The 22,597-nt window shown below is 41.7% G+C and overlaps 1 protein-coding gene across 7 annotated transcripts in view; it reads left to right on the top strand.

The window, feature by feature from the left end:
* Positions 1 to 22,597, top strand: part of Ldb2 (LIM domain binding 2) — a 347,148-nt gene that overhangs the window by 139,687 nt on the left and 184,864 nt on the right. The window lies entirely within an intron of this gene.

The raw sequence follows: 22,597 nt of genomic DNA, 5'->3' as shown, positions 1-22,597 counted from the left end.
TAAGAGGAAAACCTGATATTAATGGAAGACTAAGTACATAAAGAAACAACCCCCAAACTACATCTGACCATCAGCAGTTGTGATGCCCAGGTCCCACTATGAGAGAATAAAGCTCTGGTTGAAATAAAACAAACAATTAAACAAAAAGAGTGCCAGTAACCTGTTGGGCAACCTGTGGTTCTAGATTTCCTTTACTGGGAATCGAAACTTTATTGTTAAAGAAATTATGTCCAATAAGACCCACTCAATAAGAAGATCCCAGCAGCTACTCACTGACTGCTCAGAACTACTTATTTTATACCACTTGATGATTCCATCAGACTTTATGTAGGAGAACAATGCTTCAGTACAGGGAAATGCCAGGGCCAGGAAGTGGGAGTGGGTGGGTTGGGGAGCAGGGCAGGGGGGAGGGTATAGAGGACTTTGGGAATAGCATTTGAAATGTAAATGAAGAAAATATCTAATTAAAAAAAAACTTAATCATTGAAGAAAGAAACAGCTTCCTCAGAGATGCCCTTCATGGTTAATGACAGGGATGCATCCCTGTGTGCATCTGTGACATCTCTATTGCAGAGTGGCACAGATGTCATGGTCTCAATGGCTCTGGACAGTATGAGTTGCACTAAGTGGTTTTTGTGTCTCTGGTCTCTAATGTGGTTTTACCCAGTTATACTTTTCTTTTCTTTTTTTTTGAGAGAAAAATGTTTTACTGTTGTGTTCCATAAATAATGACATTTGCTGCTTACTTTTAAATACTAAATGCCCTTTTATCATTTTGAAACTTAAAATCATGTATTTGACATAGTCAGGAGCTTGTAGATTGGTGTCATGCTTTGAACAGTTGCTGCATGCATATAAGAATCTATCCTCATTTTTCTAGAAACCCACTGTCTTTCAAAATACATTTTCTAGTGCTTCCAGTTCTAAGGCGAGGAAAGTAACGTGAAGAGCTGGTCCAGCTTTCCCTGAAATACAGAATCTACATCAGCAAAGAAAAGCATGATTCACTGAATTCATGCTCTTCGTTTGGTGATTTGGAGTGAGCATGCTTCTTTGTTAGCTTTTAGTAGCAGTTTCAATGTCTCCTCCAGTTATAATATATATTAGAATTGGTGCTATTACATTTAAAAAATTTAAAAGTCTTTAGTGATTACTTAATAAACACTATAAGCTGGGTTTATTTGTACATTCTGATAGTCTCAGAATTTAAGGGATTAGGGCACAAGGATTTCTGAGAGTTTGAAGCTAAGTTGGGGTTACATAGTAAGACACCATCTCAATACACAAAACAGAAAACAAACAAAATTACTGGAAGGTAATTAATTAACTAATTAATGTACAGTTTGAAATATACCTAAAGGTTTAGATAATAAATCAAAAACTAATTAGTAACACACGATAATAGCCTGCTTTCTGGAAATTTGTAGTGGTTTTTTTATTCACAACTGAAAAACACATACTTTTTTTTCCATTTTTTTATTAGGTATTTAGCTCATTTACATTTCCAATGCTATAAAAAAAGTCCCCCATACCCACCCCCCCCACTCCAGTAACCACCCACTCCCCATTTTTGGCCCTGGCGTTCCCCTGTACTGGGGCATATAAAGTTTGCAAGTCCAATGGGCCTCTCTTTCAAGTGATGGCCTATTAGGCCATCTTTTAATACATATGCAGCTAGAGACAAGAGCTCCGGGGTACTGGTTAGATCATATTGTTGTTCCACCTATAGGGTTGCAGATCTCTTTAGTTCCTTGGGTGCTTTCTCTAGCTCCTCCATTGGGGGCCCTGTGATCCATTCAATAGCTGACTGTGAGCATCCACTTCTGTGTTTGCTAAGCCCTGGCATAGTCTCACAAGAGACAGCTATATCTGGGTCCTTTAAGCAAAATCTTGCTAGTGTATGCAATGGTGTCAGCGTTTGGAAGCTGATCATGGGATGGATCTCTGGATATGGCAATCACTACATGGTCCATCCTTTCGTCGCACTTCCAAATTTTGTCTCTGTAACTCCTTCCATGTGTGTTTTGTTCCCTATTCTAAGAAGGGGCACAGTGTCCACACTTTGGTCTTCGTTCTCTTGAGTTGAATGCGTTCAGCAAATTGTATCTTATATCTTGGGTATCATAAGTTTCTGGGCTAATATCCACTTATCAGTGAGTACATATTGTGAGAGTTCCTTTGTGATTGGGTTACCTCACTCAGGATGATGCCCTCCAGGTCCATCCATTTGGCTAGGAATTTCATAAATTCATTCTTTTTAATAGCTGAGTAGTACTCCATTGTGTAAATGTACCACATTTTCTGTATCCATTCCTCTGTTGAGGGGCATCTGGGTTCTTTCCAGCTTCTGGCTATTATAAATAAGGCTGCTGTGAACATAGTGGAGCATGTGTCCTTCTTACCAGTTGGAACATCTGGATATAGGCCCAGGAGAGGTATTGCTGGATCCTCTGGTAGTACTATCTCCAATTTTCTGAGGAACCGCCAAACTGATTTCCAGAGTGGTTTTACAAGCTTGCAATCCCACCAACAATGGAGGAGCGTTCCTCTTTCTCTGATTGCGATTTGATCCATTACTATCTCTTTGTACTAAGGTCAAATCTAAGTGGATTAAGGAACTCCACATAAAACCAGAGACACTGAAACTTATAGAGGAGAAAGTAGGGAAAAGCCTCGAAGATATGGGTACAGGGGAAAAATTCCTGAATAGAACAGCAATGACTTGTGCTGTAAGATCAAGAATCGATAAATGGGACCTCATAAAATTGCCATTCTGCAAGGCAAAAGACACCATCAATAAGACAAAAAAACCACCAACAGATTGGGAAAGGATCTTCACCTATCCTAAATCAGATAAGGGACTAATATCCAATATATATAAAGAACTCAAGAAGGTGGACTCCAGAAAGTCAAATAACCCCATTAAAAAATGGGGCTCAGAACTGAACAAAGAATTCTCACCTGAGGAATACCGAATGGCAGAGAAGCACCTGAAAAAATGTTCAACATCCTTAATCATCAGGGAAATGCAAATCAAAACAACCCTGAGATTCCACCTCACACCAGTCAGAATGGCTAAGATCAAAAATTCAGGTGACAGCAGATGCTGGCGAGGATGTGGAGAAAGAGGAACACTCCTCCATTGTTGGTGGGATTGCAAGCTTGTACAACCACTCTGGAAATCAGTCTGGCGGTTCCTCAGAAAATTGGACATAGTACTACCGGAGGATCCAGCAATACCTCTCCTGGGCATATATCCAGAAGATGTCCCAACCGGTAAGGAGTTAAACTTTTCAACTGCAGAGTTCATTAAGAATTGATAGATTTAAAGCAAATTAAGTTAGGATCAAAGATTTCCATTTGTTACTTTACTCGTTCATTTCTCATTCATTCATTTGTTTGTTCATTTATTCGTTCGTTCGTTCGTTCGTTCACTTACTCTCTCATTCTTTCATGACCCAAAGCTTGTGGTGTTTGTCTGAGAACGGTGGACACCTCTTTAAAGGAAGGAAGTTTATTGTAAAATTTTCTGTTGATTTTTTTGTATTATTTTATTTAAAACTCTTACCTCAAATTAGTATGATCAATAAAGATCCTTGGACAATGTATTATTTTGGCATGAAAGTCTCATCCTATTCACCAAGAAATGAAGACAGAGAAATCCTACACTACTAGATGAACTGGACCGCCTGCTTATGGAGCAGAAGGGGAGTGAGCCTCTTCCCATTTGTGCTTTCAGATGGCTGGAATCATAAGTTACAGAGTGCCCGTAACAATAGATGGAGCAGACACTACATCCTCTCGTCTCTAGTAAATACCACACTAATGATCACAGGAGATAATGGACAGAAGAGTGCTTTGAATAAATTTAAAGTGCTATACAGGATGGAGACATAATTATCTCCATATTTACGATTAATCTCTTAGATTTGGTGAGTTTTTATTTGCCCTCTGTATGCTATAAATCAAACATTCTTGAAATCTGAAGTAGTAGCTGAATCTTTTCTTCATAGTGTGAAAATTTTGAAATTAAAACATTTAAACAAGCACCACACTGCAAAGAATGAATTAAAAATAGAATTAGTCAAAGGTAGGAATAAATAGAACATAGGCATGCTTTATCTGATATATAACATGATGACTGCTGTTAGCTTTCTATTATTTTGTCTTAAAATTTTCTTGAGAGCAACCATCTCAGATGTGTCCATGACTACAACAATACAGGTCAACATGTAGGAAAATTGCTATATTAATTTTTTTAACTTTCAATATCAGTCTACTTTTATATTAAAAATGATGTGGCTTAATTATATGTAAATACTTGGTCTTACTCTAATTTCCCCCCACTTCTCTTGCTCTCTCTACCTCTCTCTTTTGGTGTTGCTAGGGATAGCAGCCAGGGACAGCCTTGTACAAATAGGGCAAGAACTATATCTATCCCAGAGCTACCTCTCTATCCAACAAATATGAGGCTTCTATACATGCTGATGGACTTCTAACACTGGTGTACAGCTGCAACCCAACATGTGGGCTTTGCTAGCTACAGGCACTGAGTGGCACCTGGCATTTTCCCCATTTTTCAAAGTATTCGCACTAACACAATCTCGAGTTCCTGCAACCCATCTTGCTTTGGAATGTAAGACAGATCATGGAATAACTTGCAAATTTGTCGAAAGAATCAGGGCTTGAGACTCAGATTTAAACTCAAACCTAAAATGGCATCCGCAGCACACAGACTTATAAATTCCTTAAATGCGTGATTGGAGTGTTCTCCTATGTAAAGTCTGATTAAATCATCAAGCTGTATAAAATAAGTAGTCATGAGCAGTCAGTGAGTAGCTGCTGGGATCTTCTTAATGGACATGATTTCAGTGCAAAAACCCACTTATTTAGTTACCCTTCCTCGGGGGTGGTCTATGTGTAACTTTCTGTACCTTGGCTACAGAAAAATGAATGGATAAAATCTTGTGCTCTGTATTTTATTTTTTTAAATACAAGCTCCAAATTAGTAATTATGAGAGCCACTATTCAGGTTCTCAGCAGTGCGGCCATTATTTTTCACTTGATAATTATTCTGTTAAGCTAATGTTAGACCAGTACTGTGCCTTATTTAAGAAAATGGCTCACCAGCTCAGTACGACCATGCCCAACTGTGGAAGAGCTCAAAGATTTTTCAGTCCCGTCTGATCTGCAGCATAATCTCATTGGCTTCAGTTGAAGAAGTTCCACGATGTTTTCTGTTTTGCTTTAGGTGTGTGCAGCATCCTTCCCAAGGTCCCACTCCATCTCTTGACAGTTAGTAGTTTCATTCTGTTCCTTCCGTTCATGGAGCTGGGCTTTGCCAAGCAACCAGTTCAGTTGACACACCCTCTCCATTCAGTGACTTCGGGAGGAGCAGAGAAGGCGATCTATTCCCAGGGAATTGAGGAAGGAAGGTGGAACTTCATGTTATCAGTGGTTTTTGTCTAAAAAGAGAGCCTGGTATGGATTCCTATTTCAGTTCAAACTAAGTAATTCTAGCTATGATGTTACAATTTTCATAAAAAGGAATCAGAATATGGATTTTGTTTTAAATCTTGAGGAAGGGTTGAGGTCTATATTAAGAAAAGTTTCCAGCATAGTTTTAGGTTTAGACTTAAGGGAAAAGAGGAGTTGAGGAAGGAAAGACTGCACACTCTGGATGTGAGTGCTGGCTTCTCAAGAGGGATAAGGTCGCTCGGTGGGTTCTTATCTTGGTTCATTTGGATGCAACAGCAAAACTTTTGACGTGGTGAAGGAGTTAAAATGACAATTAGGCTACTGATGGTTGAAGTCTTGAAAATGTCCTTATAATCAGAAGTGTATGGTTAGCGTGTATGTGAGAAGTATATTCTGTCCCACTAATGTCCCTGTGACCTTAGTAAGTGGCAGAGAGGAGACCCATAGTCAATATTTGCTGTGCAGGATCGACTCTCAGTATCTCATGCCATCCTTACTGCCCGTCCCAGCCAGGTTTCTATTTACTACTTGGTGTATTGGAAAAAGTGAGATTGCATGGGGACATAAAATCTACGTCGTCTTCCCTGTCAGCCCATCACACAGCCTTTTACCACTGTACCACGAAGCAGAGATGAACAAAGAAACTCTTGATCTATTACCCGATTAGACAAACGACTCCCGCTATAATCCTAAAAATGCCCTTCCCTGTTCCCCCTCCCCTGCTTCACGGACTCAAGCAAGAGCCAGCACAGGTTAAGAAGAAATCGTTTGCCATGGGGCACGGTTACCCCCCAGCTTCCTGTTCTTTTCACAGTTCAGCGTGGACTGCTGCAATCCTTCTGACATCGCTGCTCCGATGCTGACATTTGTGAGCCTTCTTCTCTCATGCAGTATGGGACCCTCCATATGTCTCCCACAGTAACTCCCTATGTTTTCAGAGAATCTGAAGATTCATTTCCTTCCAAGTGCTGGTTGCTGGCACTTCTTCCAAGCCTCCCAAACTGCCAAGCGATGAACTTCAATTTAGAGGAGCTGTTACATTTGTCATTGTGAATTTGCTCAACTTTAAAGAAATTTGAAGATTTATGCTTATCCCCAGTGGGCCCTGAGACTGTCTCTGAAGTTGGAAAGTTCATACTTGACTCCCTTTTCACTGTTGTGAGTAAGGGAGTTTTCAGATGCATTCAGTTGCCCTGCCAGGGCTCTGGATCCCTGCCTTGTCTCACCCTGGAAAGATTTGAACGAATAGGTGCTGTGGTGTGACTCACCTCTGTAGAGTCAGGAGGAGGGTAAGCTCTTTACTATTTTCAGAATGGAAGCACACACTAAATCCTTTCTTTTAAGGCAAATAGCCCGGTGTTGTAAATGCAACAAGCCTGACATGCGATCATAGCTGCTTCTACAGTGATGAACCTATATTATGCCTCTTCTCTCTGAGCCTTACTATTTTCAATGAATGCTATATTTGCCTAGCACAAGAATAATGATATTTATAAGTGACACGCAGGCACTTCCTGGTACTTAAAGATAATCAACAAATCGTAACTGTAATGATTATTTTGTACAGAACACATCCAGAAGCTGACTGCGCTTTGACTTGTTCACAGCAACTTACCTAGTTAATTCTAGAAGTGGAATTCACACCTCCATATATACATCTTGTTACTGTTGTTCTGAAACACAAGTTTCTGGTCGTCAGTGACTTGTGATGAGGTGTACTTTGGTCTTTTTTATTGGAAATAATCTAGAAGAAAAGTAGCTGATGTATGATTGTGTTTTGTTCTTTGGCCCACTTTTGAAATAGTTCTTAGTCAAGTGCATTAGAACCTCTAATAGCTTTGTGCTCCGTGATGTGCAGACCCTGAGAGGCAACCTATCCGATTTAGTTTTAGTTTTCAGTAGCAGCCTATCAGATAGTTACATACTCCAGACTCAAAATAACACATGATATTGCTTCGCTTTTCCTGACTCAGGAGCTCAGGACAGGCTAGCTGGATAATCTGGAGGTTCTGGATACAACCAAGCTGAATATTGTGTTAGTTGAGGTGTAGGTCTCACTAAAGTTAGCAGTTGATGACAGAATTCAGTTACTTGCAATGGTTAAGGAGAAAAGTCCTTGTTTAATAATATTTTAAATTTAGTCTTTGAAATTTTCATACATGAATACAATGTTCTTTGATCATATCTATCTCCCATTCCCCCTGTTAGGAGACAGTTTGCTGAGTCTAGCCATCTCAGAAACAAGTTCCATATTGCTGGCAGAGCCAAACTGATTCCATGTTCCCAGGCCCCAGAACCAGCTCCTATACGCTTCTTCTGGTGTTTCGAGTTTGTCTGTTAACTAATAAGGAATGTCAAAAGGGAAGTTACAGATTATGTAAACTAAGGCACACACGTAAATGTACTGCCCGACATGACTTAATTGACTGTGTACAGCTTTTGCCCACCCCTTTGTTCCCTTATCACTCTAAATTCTGGACCAGAGTCCAAAAGGGGACCTGATTACTGCAAAAGCTGACTGACCCTAAAACTAGATGACCTGCATAAGGCTCAGCCACCTACATTAACTTCCTCGCTTAACCCTTTGTGTCAAAATATGATTGGTCAATGCAACAACCCAGCCTACTCCCCCTTGCTTCGTGTTCCCATCCTGTAAAAGTGTTGTACAATCTCCTGATGGGGACAAGTTTCAGACACTGAACTGGCCACCTCTCTGAGCACAGAAAATACAGCTTTCACTTTAAGCTTCTGTCTCTGAAGTGAGTTTTCTCAGCATCCACCCCAAATCCCACACCCCTGGGATCTCTCTAATACACCTCTCACCTAACTTCTATCCTCAGTTTTTTTAAAACCCACTGAGTCCAATTAATGTTGTTCATAAGTGCCTGGGTTTGTGGCAATGGTCATGGTATCCCCCAATGGTCATGGGTAAACAACTAGTTCTTATGCCCAGTCCAATGTAAAACGCCCCCTGTAGCCACCAGCTGCCAATATCTCCTCAGGTAGGGGTGGAGCTTCACAATCCCTTCCCTCTTCCATGGTGAAATTTTGAGCTGGTTCGATCTTGTTTTGGATGTAATGAGAGCTGCAGGAATGTGCAGCACATGCCACGTGCAGCACAGAATTTCTTCCCCAAGGTTACACCTAGGGGACTATTTAAAGCTCTGGAAGCTTCTTTGTGCCCCCTCTACTTTGTGTCCTCTACACAACATAGATGTTTGCTCTTTCAAAGCCAGCAGGGGAATTGGTATCTTTCAATTCTATGACTTTAGGTGTCACCAGCCATTTGATTAGAAACTTCCATTACATCAGCAAGGTCCATCCTCCACAGGATGTAACTTAGGCATAATGTGGTCTGCCACCATCATAGTTGCAAAATGCTTCTGTTGTCAAGAAGGAATTTTGGGAATGCGTACCTTGTCAGAAGAATATTGAGGACTCCCTTAGGCATGTGCGCGGCACATGTGTAACCATATTATAACACCCAAAATACTAAGAAGCCTCACAAGACATTGTGAATCCCAAGCAGACAAGCTGCTCAAAAGGTTAAAGAGATGGAAGGAGGGATAGGACTTGAATAAACAGTAGCAAGAGCAATGAGGAAGGACAATGCAGGGCATTCCAAGGAAGACATACACAATACTTAGGGGAAATGATTATTGGGTTTGCTTTGTTGGAACTTACCTTTAAGAAATTACTCTGGATTTCAATTGTTTGGAGGTGTGTGTGTGTGTGTGTGTGTGTGTGTGTGTGTGTGTGTGTGTGTGTTGTCTGTAGGCTGTATCGTGTGCATGCAGTACCCACAAAGGCCAGAAGAGGGAACTAGATCCTCTGGAACTGTGGTTACAGAACGGTTTTGACCGTGTGTATGCTGGAAACTGAACCTGTGCCTTCTGCAAGAGCAACAAGTACTTTTACCCTCTGAGTTCTCTCTCCAGCCCTGCTCTGAGGTCTTCAATAAACTGGCATGCTTTGAGCCTGTAGAGTCTTTAACATGCATGCTGAGAGCAGTTTAATGCATTCTCATGTGCTGAGTAGGGAGATGAGCCTGCTCTGGCCATAAATCTTTTATGTACAATGTTGAATCCATCCGCTGTCGTCATCCCACAAACTTTGAAAAGGTCTATTTTTTTTTCTTCTCTATACCCTCTGTCAAAGATTTTCAAATCTAACAACAGAAGGACCTTGTAAACTGCCTTCTTCTGAGGGGCTTGCCACTGTTTAGGTAGTAACCGAGAGAAGCCTGGGGAAAATGGGTTCAGTGCTGTCTCCTACATGTAAAGTCGACAGCGATCTCCAGGTATTGTATTAAAAATAGTCTAATCATTTACTCATGTGTTCTAGACTATTCAGATTTTAAAATCTTGAAGGCTAATGAGATAATACAAGCATAGTAATTATTAGTTACTAAGGGGTACCCCCCCCAAAAAAAGAATCACTCCAAATCAGCTCGTTTCAACATCCATTGCCCACCCAGGCAACCATCTCCTTGGCCACTTTGTGTCCAGGCAACCATCTCCTTGCCCACTTTGTGTCCCTGAGCTGAGTCAAGAATTGTCTACCTGGACATCCTCAAGCCATACCTGCCTCTGAAGGTGAATGGGTTTTTGTTTCAAGTGCTATCAGCAAAATTCATGGAATAACACATGTGCAGAGCAGGGAGGGCTTTCCCCTAGTCTCTCCAGGAGATAGCTGAAGATGGTGGGGAAGACCTAAAGATAAGCACACCAGGAGGATGCACAAGGTTGGGAAATATATCTAGAAGGGTAAATGTGCCTTAAAGATGAGACAAGGCAAAGGGGGAGATCACTTGGGTGTAAGCCAAGAGGGTAGAAGGGCTTGGATCTGGGATAGGCATCTGCCTTGCTGTTCTTTTTGTCCTTTCTAGCCTTCAGCCTTCACGGCTCATCTAGTTCCCTGAACTAGAGCCCATCCTTGACAATAGCTGGCATGACCTGCATCTGTGTCTCATGTGTCTTGCATTGTTCCTGGCTGTATGTTTATCTGCTACATAGGTTGGGAGATGTCTGTGATTTTTTGCATTTTGATCACCAATAGCTAGCATTTAGCTTGTACAGTTGCATCTATTAAGTGATATAGAGCGAGTTGGAAATAGGAGAAGTAACAAGCTCACATACTCTGTGATACAGTACGTTATCTTTATGACAGTCTCTCTCTCTCTCTCTCTCTCTCTCTCTCTCTCTCTCTCTCTCTCTCTCTCACACACACACACACACACACACACACACACACACCAGGCCAGATAACAACTTGCTCAGTTCAGTTCTCTCCTTTTACCATGTGAGTCCCAAGAATCAACTCAGGTCTTTAGGCTTGAAGACAGGCACCTGTACCCACCAAGCCCTCTGCCTGGTTAACCCTGAAAGGAAGGTCTTTTTAGAGTATAGTTTTCCCACATAAGATGATCTTTGAACAACAGGCAAGCTCCCTAGCTTACTATCTCTAGAGATTGCAAATCCTGTAATTCTGTGTATAAATATACAGACTACCAGCTAAGAGGCACCCGGCTAACTTGATTGTAACCACTTGTAATTACCAAATTACGTTCCTGATTGCTTCAGCTAGGTAAAGCTTGGCTTATGTCCACATGCTGCCTGACAGTTTTTCTGGGCTTTTGAATTCTGGGTGGCACTGTACATTTTTCTCTCATTACTGAACATTATATTTATCATCAGAAGGATAAGGTTTTTTTTTTTTAATCATAAATAAAATACATGGGTTACATTAAGGAGACATTCCAAGTAATCATTAGGGCTGAAATTCTGTCAACCTGTCATTGAAAATATGTGTGTACAATGTAGTAAGGCATCAAGACAGACAGAGTAATTGTGTCACTTGATATAGAAGAAAATGTATATTCATATTCATGAATAAAATGTCATCTAAGAGACAGTCCTCCAACAGGAATGAGCAGCCAGCGTGGATACGTTCAAGAAGTCCACAAGTTATATTAGACAAGTGTCATATTAGCACGAGACAAAAAAAAATAATTCAACCCGATACGAAAAGTGCCTGAGTTAGTGTCTGGCGTGCTGGGTTTAGCAGCAGGAAGAGCATGGGGTATGGAGGGACAATCAAAAGAACAGCTCACACCAGTGGAGGCCTGGTGGGATTGATCCATGGCAAAGAACAAAAGATTTGCAATGTAGCTAAGCAACTGTTACCAGAGAACGCACTGTGATAGACACCTAGAAAACCTCCAGGGCTCGCAAGTGGCACGTTCAGGGCAGTGTAAAGTCAGGAATATATCTAAACACAATGAGATGAAAGCCGCATTTAACAGCTGGCTGTCGACCAGAAGACAAACGCTAGAAACCGTCAGGTAGAGAATCAAAACCGGCTGATCTCTTTAAAGTGGAAGAGACCATGGTGTGTTGCTATTAAAACAAAACCAAGGCATATTTATTGAGGTCTCGTGGTAACATCTCTGGGAACTCCTTCCCATCTCCAATGCCAAGCTTCAGTTTCTTTTCCTTCCATTAATCACGTGAATTGGACTCCGTTACTAAGAATTCTTTCTGTTTTGTTTTGCTCACTCACTAAAGCCAAGAAATAAATGCATGCCTTTATGATGCATTTTGTCTATAGATTTTAAAGCTGAAAGTTTAAACTCACATATAAAACTCAATTATCTTTCTTAAAAATCAGTTGTTCTAAAGCCATTAAAGATGCCCTTTTTCTTTCCTGGCTTTGTACTTGCAGTCCATGGCTCCAAACATTTTCTGCAATATGAAAATGCAACTCAGTGAAATCATCAAACGGGGTTTCAGAAGCCAACATGGAGGTCAGGATTTTGTAAGAAGATAATTTGGGCATGTACTAGATTGTTTACGGAGAAGTCCATTTAGGAGAGTTAGACGATAGCTCCTCTCTCTCCCTCTCCCCTTTCCCTTTTCCTCCCCCCCCTTCACCCCACCCCAATTGCTTTCTCTGTGTTTTGTCACAAAGATTAGGAGACAAGATAATCCACATGATAAGAGATTTTCCCCAAACTGTAGAAGAATTAGAGCCAGAATTCAAAACTATTTCCCTTTATCAAAAGATCTCAAATTCCTAGAAAAATCAGCCAATCAGAAGCGGGGAAGATTTGCATAAAGCCTAAGTAAACAATCTAAGCTGGGAATTTATTCAATATGGGATCACAAATGTTATTTTACCCGCTCACATATTCATTTCTTCTACACTGAATGCCGCTGACAGTTGTTCATTAATTTTCCAAATGTTCTCCATCTTCTTTTCAGGCATTGCATCGGAAGCAGGCTTTTCACCCCTTTCCCTGAATACCTCTGGCAGCCTTAAAAGTCTGCATGGGTTTTGTGAAAATCAAAAGTGTCTTTACAATTGACGCAAAGCGGTATGGATTTTTGTCTAGCAGAATCCAAATTAATTTTATCGATTTAAGAATGACCATCGAAATCGTAAAAGCTAAGTGGTAGCTTCTAATCTTGGACAAGGTATCTGCATACAGTAAGGACTGAAGAGAAGTAATTTCCATGCCTCAAAGCACTTGCATGTTTTTTCTCCAGAAACTCTTCTCCTGAGAGCCAAGGGAAGCAGAGGGAGCCAGTGGGCACCAAGGATCTTTCCTGGCCAGAGCAGGCTGTGCTCGGAGTTAGAAGGGGAGGAAGCAGGGAATGTAAAGCTAAGAGCAGAGGGGCTGGTCTCTGCCTGCTAGGCACATAGAGGGTTCTCAGGTACTGGAACCCACCAGGGGTTCAGCCCCATGGGTGATTGCTCTTTTAAAAGAAATGATGAAGGCTGGGGTGATAGATCAGTCAGTTAAAAAAAATTAAATAACTGAATTTGATTCCTAGAACCCTAATTTTAAAAAGTCAGGCATGATGGCATGCTTGTGAGCTCGGAGCTGGGGAGAAGGAGACAGGAGGATTCTTGGTGGTCACTGGCCAGTCAGCTTAATCGATAGCTTCAGGCCAGTGAGAGACTCTGTCTCAGAAAATCAGGGATGGATGGTCCCTGGTATGTGACACCCATGGCTGTCTTCTGGTTTTCACACATATGCATACACTCATACATACACAACTACATATATGTACACCTGAACACACTGGAAACTGTGCTCACATACACACTCACGAGAGAGAGAGAGAGAGAGAGAGAGAGAGAGAGAGAGAGAGAGAGAGAGAGAGAGAGAGAACCTCAGAAGAGGAAGAGAGTTCAGCCTGGGGGAGGAATGCTCCTCTATTACCTTGATGCTCAGCTCGTGATTGTCTTCCCAGAGACCCTTCAGTACCGTATGCTCAATGTTCAGTAACCCTGGGGGAGGGGAGGAGAGCAGCATGACAAATGAAATCTAAAAGGGCCCATGGCGAACAGTCATTTGTCTTCAATGTCCCCTCATCATATAAGCACTGACTGTCCTTATCCTTCTGTACTGGAGTCTCGGTATTTCAGTTTATAACACAAACCCTTAGAACATAGGGATCAGCCTTCCTCATTGAACAGAAAATGACACTGTAGGTGTCTATGATGGCTGTAGGGAAAGAGGGGATTAAGGAGGAACCCTGATGGCAGGGGAGGGTATTGGTGACAGTCATATGAAGGTGACATGTTCCTAAGGATGAGGTGAAGTGAAGGGCCAGGAGATAATGATCCTCCACTTACTAATGTTTGTTAAGGCGTGTGTGTGTGTGTGTGTGTGTGTGTGCACATACACACACGCGCTCATGTTGTATGTGTTTAGGCACATGTGTAAGTGTGTGTATGGGTTTGTCTGCATCTGTGTGTGCATGTGCGTGCAGATCAGAGGTTGGCATCTCCTTGCAATTCTCCATCTTACTAGTTGAGAGAAGGTCTTTAACTAAACCTGGAGGGAAATGCTTTGGCTAGACTGGTAGGCCAGCTTATTCCAAGGATTCTGTCTCCTCCTTTCTGTTCTGGGATTACAGGGGAGCCACCGTATTCCTACCTGGTACTCACATGTATGATGATGGCCCCACCTCTGGTCACCTTGCTTGAAGGCGAGTCCTTTACCCAAAGAGCCATCTCCACGATGCCCACTGAAGGAAGATTTAATAGAGTTCCATTTCTTTCAGTCCAACCAATTGTGTTCACTAGGCACCTTTCCAGGGATGAGAGACTGAGTTTGTAAAACTTCTAGTGGTTGACAATGTTGGGGATGTTCCTTTAACAGTATTCATTCATTCATTCATTCATTCATTCATTTGCTAGTTTACTTAATCAACAATAATTGTTTGTTGGTTGAATCACCTTAGTGTTAGCATCTCCCAGAAACTTGGTTCTAAAACTCTTGTTAGATGTCCATAGTATTGTAGCAGTCATTATTGAAGCAGAACCTTCCAGGTGCCACAAACTCTGCTCAAGCTATTAGCTAATGTTTCTCGGTTAATCTGGGCCAGCAATTCTCCATTATCTAATAAGGAAACTAAGACAGAGTCAAATCAGAGCTGGGAGTTGTGTTTTCTTTCTCTATCCATGTCCCACTTGGTTCTTCCTGGTCTTGGCTGCCTGTAAAAACTGCCGCCATCTTCCTGCAGTTTTATCTCTCCCAAACACTGAGAGTCTTATTTATTATATTTGTTACTACTAATAACAATATTAGAAAAAGAGAAGCCAATATGTGGTGATAGTGTGTGACATAAACATGGTAATTAGTATCATCAAAATGAAGTTAATTGCTGCCTTGATGGCTAGGGTGGTTTGTGTATAGTAGTAGAGACAGCATCCAGCATCTTATCAGAAGACAGTATTCCACATGGCCACCACATTACTACAGTGTTGACTGGATAAATGGGTTACACAAATGAGTGAGCCTGCATCCTTTGGTACCAGACAATCTGTATGCAGTGCTGTTGTTGCTTTGCAAATCCCTCAATGCTTCTTCTTGAGGCAGATGTATTAAACTCAAATGTGTTAAAGCTTCATTATTTAACCCAGTTATATGCCTGTTGGACCCATAGCTTGATTCCCAAACCCTAGTTTGATTCCTAGGTACAATTTGTGCCTACTGGGCTTTCAGGAGCTCAGATGTCAAGAGCATTTGTTGCTCTTGCAGAAAACCTGAGTTCTGTTCCTGACCCTCATACCAGGCATCTCATAACTTAACTTCCTATACTTCCAGCCCCAGGGCATGCCCTCTTTCGGGCTCAATGAGTACCCTTTATATCTCTGTCAAACACAATTAAAAAAAAACTTTTTAAAAATCTAAAATAAAAAATCTTCCAGACCTACATGAAAATCAGATGCCAAGACTGTATTATTTTAGCATGGTGCATTCTTTTAGCCTCTGTACTATTATGACCTTTGGCTACTATGTATTATTTTAGCCTTTTGCTAAAGAAAACATTTTTTTCCTAATGGCTGGCCATCTGTTCACTTACCATATCTCTCTCATATGCTAATTTCTAAGGTAGCAGTTTTTTACATAGTACCTGTTCTTTGGAACTTCCTGTGTAGACCAAGCTAGCCTTGATCTCACAAAGATCTACCCACCTCTGCTTCCCTAGAGATGGGCTTAACGGCATGAGCTACCATGCATGGGACATGTTAACTTTCTATCCCTCCAGTTCTTCTAGTCATTGTGAATGACCCGGTTGAGCTGTGAATTTTAAGCTGAACCCTGTTTTAAACTCAGTTTTAAGAGGGACTTGAGTCACATGTAGCTTGGTTCACACTCTTTTTGTTCTCGTCGTTTTACAAAATTAGTTTTAATCACGGCTGGTCCCCCCAGGGCCTTTTAAGCAAGTGAACTCTCAGTTAGTGACCTCTATGGTAATCTCCTGCTCCATACTGTTTTCCTGTCCTTAAACCTCTGCTAAAGCAGAGAGTCTTCATCTTAAGAGCAAGGGGAGCTGGTTTGCACAATTCACTTTTCTAACTGCTTGCTACTTATTTTTAACTTACATTGCTTTTGCTTTGTTGATAAACCCCATCTCAGAAAAGAAAGTAGCCACAGAGATTCCCCTACCCTGGACCCTAATAGCTGGTGTTATGTTGGCAAGAATCATCTCAGGCCCTCAGCTATCACCATGAAAATAAAGCCTCCTCTCTTTGGCAGTTCCTCATAGTTTTCCATTTGACTTCTCTATGGAACTATAGCTGTAGGTGGTCACAAGTTTGCCAGGGCATTTTCAAGCTATCTGTACGATGAAGTCCTGTGCCATCAATGCATAATAATTAAGGTTATTAATGAAGGATTAAATTAGTTTAAAACAGTGTACAGAGTCTCTGTGATTTGCTGGCTGTAGGTTAATAATCACACAGTGTATAGCATTCTTAGCTTCCTGTGCTCAGGAATAGAAGCTATAGCACATTCTTATATAGCAAAGAGCATTGCGATCAAATCCACACTAATGAAGAAACATTTGGAGCTCTGCAGGGGATAACAGGGGATGCATTGTTACTGCGAGTGCAATAGCATTGTCCTTTACCATTTTAGGGTGTGCCAAACTGCACAACTCATAATTGTATTTGCATTTGTACAAGAGAGCTCCCACCAAGCCCCAAAACCCTTTGAAAAAGGCAAGAGTGGGGGTGAAACCACACACGGCTGGTGTCTTGAAACAACAGTCAGTACAGAGACAGAATGCTTTTCACTATAGGCAGCAGGTTCAAATCCATAATTAGACTGGAATCTAAATGACGGAGATTGATGGGTGAAATTCTTTACACAAAACAGCATGGAAGACACGGGTCTCCTTTTTCATAGCAGGGACCCTGATTTCCTTGTGAGATGTTCTTAGAATTTTTCCTATAGCTTTTCAAGGCCAAGTGCGTGGGGTTTGAGAGAGGATTTGGATATGCTGCCATTTCTTGGCTTTGTAGTGTGTTGTTTCCTAAAGCGTTGCTTTTGAATGGAATCAGGCAGACACTGTTAGGCCCTTCACTAGGGTTACCTTCTGCAGGTAACTTAAGCAAGCCCAAAAAAACTGGGATGCTGAAGCAGGGTGAGAGGCCAGACCTTTCAGGAAGGCGCTAGGGTACCACAGACATTCATCTAGAAGTTTAACATCAAACTTCTAGTTAATTTGGGTCTGGATGAGGGCCCTCTTTCTGGCTTAGAGGAGGCCATCATCTCTCTGGATGCTCCCATGTCCTCTTTCTTATGTATGTGTGGACATGGAGAACAATAGGAAGAGAGGTGGAGGGGGTGGTCTGGTGGCTTTATGATTTCATCTAAAAGGTCCCACCTTCTTCAATGTCATGTGGGACTTCAGACTATTAATATATGGAGAAGGCCCAACATCTAATCATAACAACGAGTAACACAAACTGAAATAGGACATAAGTTGAAACTGAACTGCTTGTGACAAGTGGGTAATTGACAGTTTTCCTTCCAATCCATTTCCACCACTACCCTGTCTCCCACTCCACTACATCCCACCTTACCCCACTCCATCCTCTCCACGAAACCTTACTCTACTCCTCTCCACTCCACCCCATGCTATTTCTTCCTTCTTAAGCCATTTTTTCCACACCATCCCATTCCTTTCCACCCTAATCTATGCCACTCCACTCTACTGTGATTCATTCTGCTACATTCCAGTCCATTCTGTCTCAGTCTTTCCAACCCACTCCATTCCTTTTCCAGAAAATGCCTCCCAGCTCTGCCTGTGTGCACAGGTGACCAGGTTACAGTCATTATCTCCCCACCCTGCTCCTCCCCCTTCCTTCCTGCCACTCTTCTTTGGTTAATTAAAGTCAGGTATTCATTCATTATCCCCCAATCCCATCTCAAATTCCAAGTCCCTCTCAGAAAACACTAAGAAAAATTATCCAGGCCTAAGTCTAAATAAAGCCAGGACTGCTTTTGACTCACTGTGTGGCCTCTGAAAAGCTACTTGAACTCTGTGGGGCAAGGAGCTTAGACAGTTCATAACAAATCTGAGCTTGAGAGAGCACCGTGCCTGCACGTGTGAGGGAGACCGCCTCACAGTGAGATCACAGGAGCTTCGCACATGAGATCAGGCATGAGAGCAATGGACGGGACTGACAAACTTGTCTTGGCTTCTCTGGCCAGGTTAGAAAGCCGCTATAAGAAATGAGACCCAATAGGCTCTGATGTGGCCCTGTGAGTTTAAATGGTCACTTCACCCTCAGCAGACTTATCTGCTGTGATCTGCATTTCTTGGTTGTAATAGACAGTGGGTACTAGTAAGCCACCTAGAGATTTGGAGAGGAGTAAGTGAGAAAATGTATGCATTCTTTTTGTATTTAGTTTTTACTATTATTGTGATTTTAAAAATGTAGTAAATTCTACAAGTCTTTATCATGCTTATCTCATGGGACTTGGCTTGAAGGATTCAAAGATTGGCAGTGATCTCTACCCAGTAGATGTTGCAGATTAAGCAGTATCTGCCAGCAATAATGATACCTACCATGGAGCAGAGGTTCTTGGGGCTACAGCTGCATAAAGGGGCCTCTCAGATTTCAGCTGGTGGCTTCTAAAGCTTTGGAGTCATGAGAGGCATGCAGGCTAGGTGTCTCAGAGTCCCCCCTACTGGGCCAGCCATGGGGAGAAAAGCCAGGACCAAAAGGCCAGAGAGGATATATTTCTTTCGGAAGTAGCTGAATGGAAGCCAGATTCATTACAAACATTACAAGACAAAAGCAAAAGAGACAGAAAAGACCCCAGGTTTCTTGATGGTGCAGAGGCCGAACTGTATTCAGCAGAGGCATGTATGAGAGCAGTGTACAGTGGTGTCCTCTGTGTCCCTTTATGAAAAAGATCTCACCAGGGCCATCCACTCCTCCAGAGTTAAGGAAATTCCTACACAAGCACGGGACCAGGGTGTGCACTCCTTAGAGATGCCATCTACTTCCCAAAGAGAACAGAGAGGATTACAAACAATAACAGCTTTTTTTAAAACCCAGCATCTTGCTCATGTGCTGGGTGATAGTGGGCTTTCTTCCTCTTCTTCTTTTTATCAGCTTCTCTGTCAGAGCTTTGGTTTGTGCGGGGAGGTGCACAGTATGGGGAGGCCAATGAGCTGATTTTTATAGAGTCTGTGCATAGCTTAAACAAAGATGGAGGATTTGGAGGATAAAGGCAGCCTGAAATATAGCAGATTATGCAGCTTTATTTTCCAAAGATTTGTTAATTCCTCTCCTCCCCCTCCTGCTTTCTAGCTGAAATGCTCTCTCTCTCCCTCCCTCCCTTCCCCCTTGCTCCCACATTCCTCCCTCCCCTCTCTTCTTCCATCCCTACCCCCATCTCTGTGTGTGTGTTTCTTTCCTGTAGCCATTCAAAGAGAAAATGCTAAGTTTTAAATGTGATTTTTCCCCCCGATTGAATTTCTTATCTATTACCCAGACATCCCTCCACAAGTAAACATTTGTCACCCTTAAACAGTGCCTATGAAGAGTCTGTTAACAGGACAAGCTTAATGAACATCGTGAGCAGACAATTGGTGGGCTTGTGCTTTTGTTTTTAACCTGAAAGATGATGTGTGCTTTGAAATCAGAAATGGTCTAAGGCACTTCATTTTCCAGGGACTGCTGCATTCTGCCTGCTTTGTCTAATTATAGACTTTGTCCCCATGTTCTCAGGCTCTGGCTGATAATCACGTAGGCTGTATTTCATACAGTCATAGATCACAGATCTATATAGCCAAGTCCTTCTAATAAAAATCAGATCTTGTTTGATTTTAAAATGTGGCTTTCATCTTTGCGTGCAAACTACCAGGGCAAAAAAGTCCTGGGGATAGTTTTTGAGACCTCTTTTCCTTCCCTTTCTTGATAATGAGATCATGATTTATCTTCAGTTGGTTGTTTAATGAATAGTTCTTTAGTTGTCCTCTGCTTACCAAAGCTTGGTTTTCTAGAAGAATACAAAGTTATACGTGATGAAGTCCTTCCTGCCCAAACACAATACTCCAGGTAATCTATGAAGCCTGACCAATAGTTTCTTACTGCAGTCAGCTAGAAATTATAGCCTTATTAAAACACTAGACAGTTGATATGAGTTACTGGAGCATGTGATAATGGAGGAAGCTTATAACCTAAGTATAATCATTAACTATTTCTGTAATTAAATTATTCTATGGTCAAAAACTGTGGGGTGTTTTTTTTTCCTTAATTTTTGAAGACAAAAATATTTGGAGTTTGCTCTAGTACAGTGGTGAACATTTGAAATCTAAACACTTGGGAGATGGAAGCATAAATCAAGGTGACCCTTGGTTGTGTTGTGAATTTCAGGCCAACCTGGGCTACAGGAGACCATGTCTGATGCCTAAGGAGTAGGAGGAATCCTAGCCAACCAACCAACCTACCAACTAATTAATCAATCCATCTATCAGTTGCAGCTTATATGTCACCTGATAGTTTACTGTTAATTATCTCTGCATCTGTCTCCCATGTATACAGATTCTATGGCATCTAGTATCTTTCCACTTCTATACTAGGATGCAAGGCTTCTGGGAAAGCTGTCTTAGAACACTATGAGATTAGGTTCTGATTTTGATGGGTCTCTTGCTGCATGAAAGTTTTGCTCTGTCTCAGCTCCTTGATTTTCGGATAGATTTCCCACCCAATACCATGTCCCATTTTCCTCCTGTTGCACTGCCTGGTTTAGGTAGTTTGCCATGACTCCGGGTACCTTAAGTCACATCCGCTATGTAACATCTGAATCAGCTCCTTCTCTTTTTCTTGCATGGTTTTTCAGAAAACTGTAAATGAACAGATAACCCACAAGTTGGTGTGCAGACCTTTATAGCTGACCTGCACCAGAATGTGTCCTGTGTTTTTTTGATAGCAGCTTGAGCTAAGCCAGGTGTGTTCTGGTGTGGATGAAGTCACATTTCTTTCCCTGAGTCCTCCCTTTCGATCCAAACTGTGGATATTCACTTTCGTGCTGCCAAGCAAGTTTTTAGTAAACTTTATCCCATGAAATCCAGGGCCCGTCTACCTTTTCTGTGAGTCTCATGGCACCTTTGGCCAAGTTCTCATCGTCTAGGACTGGCTTATTCTGTAACACATTCTCACTTCCTTGACTTCAGTAACTGAGTATGCTCCTTCTTATGTCCAGATTTAAGGAAACATACATTTTTTCAAAAGCCCATTGATTTCTCAGAACTTCGCTTTGCTCAGCTTTCCTATGGAAAATAGGAACATGCACGCTGCTGTGACTTAGAAAGCCAGACTCAGTCTGCCCAAGGCTACAGAATAGCCAGATGGAAACACTTTTGAGCCTCTATTTGGTGGTCCATAAAACTTGGAGCTGGATAGTGACCAGCATGCCTTGCCACGCTGACATTACATCATCACAGGTTCACCATTGAACTATGGGCTACCTCCATATGATCAAAGCAAAGTGCATAGAGAAGAGAAACACCCAAATGTTGGAATGCGAGGGTTTAAGCAGTGAACAGAAATCACTGGATGATGTCTAAAAATTAACATTAGATAAATGGAAGGAAATGGATGCTAGTTGTGCAGGACACAATTTTGCTTTTCCAGACTAGGCAAAAGATACTTGCTTCTCTTTAAAGGTGAAATGTCACCTGCTTGTTTAAAGAACAGTTCAAAAGAGCCAGGCAGGGAATCTCATGGAAGGAGAATGTCAGGATGTGTTTCAACAACATCTCGATGGCCTTCTCTGCTTGCCTTCCCCATTTCTTAGAGCAGGGATGCACTTAGATCCAGGGACAGCGGCAGCCTGTGACCTAGCTTTGGGTCTCCCCATCTACCTTGCTTTGTTTCCCTTGCTCTACAGAATGGATCCTCTTCCGCCCAGTACTTCCTGGATGCCCCCAGATGCTCTGAGAGTTTGCAGTCTCTAAGGATTGGTAAAACAGGGGTCGGTGCCCTTGCCAACATCTCTTAACCTCAGCAGGTCTGCTTCCAAGTTACCATGAGAGGAATCTGCTCCCCCCCAACTCATCTTTTAAATGCATTTCTCTGACTAATTAATCTGTGCAGTTATTTATGAAGCGACCTTCCATTGAGCAATCTTAAGTATGTAATTTTCTAAAACAACCTGACCCACGTTAGTGGTTAGTGTGCATATTGTTTAAAAAATAATTATGCACATACATTTGCGATTTCCGTATCACAGATTTCTTAGTAGTAGTATCAATTTAGAATCTTTGGAAGAGATCCATTTTTTTTTTCTGGAAAAATG

Source organism: Mus caroli, unplaced genomic scaffold (genome assembly GCF_978045245.1).
Source record: "Mus caroli unplaced genomic scaffold, Mus_caroli_1 scaffold_4, whole genome shotgun sequence".
Lineage (NCBI taxonomy): Eukaryota > Metazoa > Chordata > Mammalia > Rodentia > Muridae > Mus > Mus caroli.
This window is presented reverse-complemented; position numbering and strand designations above follow the sequence as displayed.